Source organism: Dipodomys merriami, unplaced genomic scaffold (assembly GCF_024711535.1).
Source record: "Dipodomys merriami isolate MVZ:Mamm:240054 unplaced genomic scaffold, mDipMer1.0.p SCAF_26, whole genome shotgun sequence".
In the NCBI taxonomy this organism is placed as follows: domain Eukaryota; kingdom Metazoa; phylum Chordata; class Mammalia; order Rodentia; family Heteromyidae; genus Dipodomys; species Dipodomys merriami.
In genome coordinates, this window is record NW_027204048.1 from 11197335 (window position 1) to 11203993 (window position 6659).

General features: G+C 41.8%; 1 pseudogene; it reads left to right on the forward strand.

Annotated features, from left to right (window-relative positions):
* The first annotated feature begins 5011 nt into the window (after positions 1 to 5011).
* On the forward strand, positions 5012 to 5107 carry LOC138837049 (small nucleolar RNA SNORA40; annotated as a pseudogene).
* Positions 5108 to 6659: the final 1552 nt, after the last annotated feature.

Genomic DNA, 6659 nt, shown 5'->3' on the forward strand with positions numbered 1-6659 from the left:
TAGAGTACCATCCTTGAACTAAAAAGCCAAGTGAGAGCACCGAGCCTGAGTTCAAGCAATACTGGCAAAAAAATAATACTATTAAGGAGGAAGCAACAATGCCCGATAGGAAATGTACTCATTGCCTTGCTCATGTAACTGTAACCCCTCTATACAGTATTTTTGCAATAACAAACATACAAAAAACTATTTTTACAAATTTAAATGAGGCCAGTAGAAATAGAGGATGGAATTAAATCAAAATTATAAGTTCCTTTGAAGGGTTAAAAAAGAAAACACTCATTGCAGGAGAAATTAGGTTTATAAAAAAATGGAATCCAGAAGAAAACTTCTTCCTTGAGAATGAGGAACTAAGTAAGTCATTAAGAGAGCACTTTCACTAAGTCATAGAAGATGAAGCTTAAAAAAAATAAGGAAGACTTTTTCTCCAACCTACTCCCCAAATACTTAGTGAACATTACCTAAAGTCTTCTATTTCTTTTCCAAGATGCTCAGGAGCCTCTGTCTCTCAATCCAACACTCTACTCCCTATACCATTGCCTTGCCTCTAGAAGGACAATATTTCTCCTTGATCAGACGTCATACTTCCTTGAATGACCAAGACAGTGTTGCTGGTGCTGCCTTGAGCTTGCTGGCAGTGTCCGCTCTGACAGGTGCAGCTCATACCTTCCTGCTTCTGCTCCCAGTGTCCTCCAAAGCAAGTCAGGCAGGACCAGCTGGCAGCCTTTCCATTCCCCTTGCCTGCAGCGATTGAAGGGCTAGAGAGAGGTAGCATATTGATTTCTATCTCATCTTTGGTGCTTGTAAAGCTCTTCTTGTCTTGTCCACTGACGGTTCACACCAGGCTTCTAATAAGCACTTCTGACACAGATCATTCTTGATTGTCTGAAACTGGTCTGGACATAGTAAGTCAGCTCACTTCTCTGCACCATTCCATTATGTTCTGGGATTGTAATTTGCCCCAGTTACTGATACCAGGACAGAACAGTTCCAAACATTTCCAAATGCTCTTCACAGATGAGACAGTCCCTGCATTAAGTCCTCCTTGGGCTCCAGTTAAAACTGAGGACACCAGAACCTGAACAATCCACACACCTAGTGAATCACAGAATTAAGTTGACATGCTAGTATTAATAGCACAGGATAGGTTGAGAAAATTGAATCCATTTTACTATCTTGGGACATGGAAAGTACAATTCAGAAATGCTCTTGCTCCACTGAAGCTCAAAAGAAAATATCATCTTCATGTAAGAGCTTATGGCTTCATACACTTAAAATAAAACACAAGTGGAGTGTACTCTTTAAACTCTTTGAGACACATGGAGGCAGACTAATATTACCTCATCATCTCACCCCCATATTTCCTAATCCCCTCAAAACACACCTTCAGAGAGAATGGCTCCCACCATACATGAGTTACTTGCATTCTATGGACAATTTTGACAGTAGCAGAAAGGAAGAGAGAAAAGTACCAAGGACTGACTTTCCAAGCAAACATTGGCTCATGGTGCACTGCTCCTTAGGTACCAGAGTATCCATCCTGAGGTCTAGGATTTAATAAGTACTTTTAGAGAGAAGACCAAATTGTATGCACAGAAGATAAATGGCGGGCAATTAGGTCTATACCTGATCTGTTTTCCAACATGCGAAGCTTCACTCACAACCTGTCTTCAGATTCATGTTTCTCTGTGAAAAAGCAAACCTGCTTTTCTTTAGAGCACATAGTTCATTGGGAATGAAATGGCTCTGGGTTGATACTCAGAAGTCCAGCCATAAACAAACCCAGATTATATTTGCAGGCAGCAGGAGCTTGGGTTACGAGTCCTTCCGGAGGGTATTTGTTACAACCCTGTTGAAAGTCAGCTGGGCTGGCAGAGAAGCTCTAATTTGCAAAGGAGAAAAGTGAGGGTTGTGCCAGTGGACAAGGCTCTGAGCTAGCAGGTGTTTGCAGTGATTACCAAACCCTGGCTCAAAGCCCAGCTGTGTCAAAATGACCTGGAAACACTGTTGGAAATAGAGCCTTCCTGGGTTCCATACATTACAGACAAAACTATGTCACCCTCAAGATTCCTATGTCTGTAGTCCTACATCAAGTAATTTGGAATGTGATTCAATTTGGAGATAAGTCCGTGAAAGAGGTACTTAAGGTTAAGTGAGGTTACTCAGCTGGGCCCTAAGCTAGTATGAGAAGAGATCCTAATGCGAAGAGATCAGGACACAGACAGAAAACCATCTGAAGACAAAGAAAAGAGAGGCCTCAAAAGAAACTAACCTTACCATCTTGGGTTCTAACGTCCAGCTTATAGAGCTGGAAGGAATAAATGTCTGTTGTTTAAGCCCTGATGTCTATGATACTTTGTTACACAGCCAGAGCTGACCATACCACCCCTAGACACACTGAATCAGGCTCTCTCAATGTCAAAGACAACGTGTAACACAGAATAGGCTCAGAAGAAATACAAGAGCTTCTCTCAGGCTGAGCATCATCATTACCTGCTGATTATGGCCAGGGGTCGGGCCCACCCTTGCCACAGTGGAATCTTGCTTCTTCCTCCTCTCTTTTAAGTTGACTTCTTATGAAATCATTGCCACATTCTAGTTCTTACCCCTCACTTCAGAACTGCTTCTGCCAAAGTCATCTGGAAGATGTCTGAAAGAGGTAACTTTGAGATGACACAAGAATCTAATTCCTAAAAGGAAAATGTAGGGAGAAAAGACTATCCCTGGTCAGGATGACCGTAATGATGGACAATAGCTAAGCTATGAAGAGCTGAAAGAGCTCAGGGGCTCAAGAACTATATGTCTGGGAAAAAGAAGAGAGCAGTTTGTTGTAGCATGTTCATGATGCATTAGTCTGTTTTGTGTTGCGATGGTAGAATATCAAAGGCTGGGTAATCTGTGAAAATAGACTTACTTCATTTATAGTTTTAGAAGTCCAAGAGTGTGGCAACAGCACCCTGGCAAGGATCCCTGTGACTGTAGCCCATTGTCACAGAGAAGGATGTGGCCATGGGTGGAAGAGGGAGACCACATAGCAAGAAAGGAAACACGAGCAATTCAGAGGCTGAGCTCGGCTCTTTTCGTAACAACTTTCTTTCACCGGAACTAATTAGTATCCCAGAACTATATGAACGCTCTAGGATGACATCTATGATGTAATTACACTAGGTCCTGTCTCTTTACCATCCCACCACATCAACACTGACACACTGGTGGCCCAGCTTCCGGCCTATGAAGTATTGAGGGATAAATTCAAACCACGTTCAAACCATAGGATACAATATACTGACATGAATGGTCCCCATCAGGCCTACAGAATAGAAAGCTATGGCCATTTACCAAGCTATTATCTTGCAGGATTCCTATTCATGCTCCAATTCATAAACACAAGCAGTAGTGCTCAGGAGTTTGCAGTGTATGATCTAGTTCAGATATTTGCTTTTGACTATCAGAAGCTGTACAGGGGCCCCTCATACATGGAGTTCCTGACATAGGAGAACCCATTTATGCACAAGAAATGTTTTCGTGCCACTATCCTAACGATGATCAATTACACAACCTGGAAGGAAATTATGAAGGCCTTGCTATCACCACCATTTAAATTATCCAATTAGTACCCAAATATCATGTTACATGATTACTTCTCCCAGCCCCTAAGACTTGCAATTTAGCATTTTATTTGCTTAGAAGCAAACTTGACTAGCAATCCCTCCTATCTTGGCATAATGAAAAATGTTTCTATGACTCATCCCCATCCCAGGCATTAGTATCAAATAACCTCACGCTTGATGCATTCCCTGATCACACACACACACACACACACACACACACACACACACACACACACACACATACACACACACACATGTATATATATATACATATATATAATTTATTAGATATTAATCATATCAAGCATATTCCAAATCCTAGACACATAGCAATGAATGCAGCTGACTAAACTGTTCTCATCATGCTTTATTTCTTGTGGTTAGAAAACATACAATAAGCCAGGCACTGATGGCACATAGCTATAATCCTAGCTACTCAGGAGGCTGAGATCTAAGGATCACAGCTCAAAGCCTTCCCCAGGCCAAAAAGTCTGTGAGACTCATCAATCAGCCACCAGAAAACTAGAAGTAGAGCTGTGGCTCAAAGTGGTAGAATACTAGTCATGAGCAAAATAGCTCTGGGAGATCACCCAGGTCCTAAATTCAAGCTCCACAACCACCACCACCACCAAACAGAAACATACAATAGGCTGATAAATAATTGTAAGAATAATTGTAGATAAATACTATTAGAACAATGAATCAGGATTAAGAAATGGAGCAATGGTCCCTGAATTAGAGGGAATTGGTTAGGAAAGTAAATTCTCTGTCCTCACTTAAGACTTTTTTTGTCAGAACTTCAGCGGGAAGGAGACCCAGAAATCTGATGCAAACTCAAGTTTGACAACCCCGACAGTAACAAATGATGAGAGGAGTTACCTTAGAATGCATGGTTGGAAATAACCTCTCTGATAAGATGACATCTGAGAAGAACCTGAATGTCACTTAAGCTAGGACATGTCCAAGTCTAAATTCATCCATGTCACTGAAGCACTGCTAATGTCTTTGGTCTTTTATTTCATGCTTAGCAAACACTTTCTGATGACTCCTTCCCATCAGGGCTGGTTTTAAGGCAGTGTGACCTATGCAATCACCAAAGTCCCTGGGCTCAGAACTAGGTTGCAGACTTGACATAATGCTCTGTTGTTGTCCTCTTGAAATTCTCAGTAACTTTACCTTTGAACCTGTGTTTTGTAAATCAAGTCCAACAGGCCCACAGATGATGCACTTGAACCAAGGAGATCTTATTCCTGCATAGCATTTAAATTTCATTCCCTTGGAGCAGAAAAGTCTGATGGCCTTCCATGTGTGGATATCCAGCAAGACACAAGGTGAGTTACTTTGTCTACAACAGAATAAGCAGACACACTGGCAGCTCATTCTAACAAGAGCACCCTGTTTGCACCTTACAGACCAGTGCAAACAGTAAATCCTCTTTTGCAACCCAGAACTCAATGTTGAGTATGAGATTTCTGGTACATGTAAGAAGGAATATGATTCCTACAATAGCTGGCAATGTAGGTGATTGTTAACCCACACAGATTGGCTCTGAGAATAAAGTGGACGTAAAGCTTTAAAAAGAAAAAAGAAAAAAAAAAGCCGGGCAGTGGTAGCTCATGCCTGTAATCCTAGCTACTCAGGAGGTTGAGATCTGAGGATCGTGGTTCAAAGCCAGCCCAGGCAGGAAAGTCCAGGAAACTCTTATCTCCAATAAACCATCAGATAACCGGAAATGGTGCTGTAGCTGAAGTGGTAGCATGTTAGCCTTGAGCTGAAGAGCTGAGGGACAGCACCCAGGCCCAGAATTTAAGCCCCATGACCAATAAAAAAAAATTTAAAAACATGATTTCCATCTTTTGCGAGTTCAATGGACTGATTCCCAGCCAACAACAAATGCAAATGGGACCAGTAACCTAGACACTGCCCAGAAATACAAGCATAACATGAGAACATTAATTAATTGACTTCTAACATTAGTTAGTTAATTAATTGCTAAAACATGGAGTCCACAATGCAGTGAGAATTGAATGGAGATTCAGATGGATTAAAATTCTGAGGTTTGAGGGCTCTGTCCTACTTTTCCCTTTCACTACAAATTCAACTTGCACCCACATTTAATGCAAATGGATTCCATCTACTCTAATCCACGTCCAGCTCACAATGCCTGCCTTTAACCACCCATCAATGAGGGACAGTTCCCTTTGCTTTGCCTGCCTAAGGTTTAATACTGGGAGTTTTCACTTACAGACATTTTCCAAGACCTGGAAAATGTCACCTCACACGACTGGATACATCACCCGGCTACTTTAGTCAATGAAAAGCCTGGAATCTCTCTCACACATGGTGGCAGACGAGGCACAAAGGCTGTTTTCTTAAACTTGGGCAGGTTTATGAGGCTGGAAGTGCCAAGAATTCAGGGATATAGCACTATCCCACTCATTTCTTATTAAGATGCTCCTTCATCACTGGAAAGTCTTTTCAGTCCAAATGACCTTAGTCCTCTTCCTGAACCATTAGTTTAAGAAAAAAAAAAAAAAAAGAGCCCTCATTTCCCTCACCAAAACCATTAGCTTTCAGAGATCCCTTTTTATAAGTACTCTAAATGTTGAGTCCGGGCAATGGGGTGTTCTATTAGGTGAAAACATGAGAAATGGATTTAGAATTTTACCCGAAAAACAACGAACTAAATGCCTTTCATTGATAAGTAACGTGGCGGGGGGAGGGGGAAGAAGGGGGAGGGGGGAGGAAGAATTCTGGAAGAGTTCAAAGGTGGCAAACTTTCCTATTATTTTGTAGCTACAAAATAAAAAGCTGTCTCTTGTACAGGTCACACAAAGATGCTGAGAGCCAGGAAAGTGCTGGGGGCCAAGGCAATAGCAGGAAGGTCAGGCCCCGCCCTCATCCAGCCTTTTCTCCCTGACTAGGTTCTTCTATGCGGGCCTTCCTTTCTTAATCTTCTAGGTTGGTCTAGAGTGAAGGTTTTTCTAGTGTGATCCCATGAAATTCCTAGGAATCAGGCCGTTGAAGCATAGCTAGCCTACAGAATCA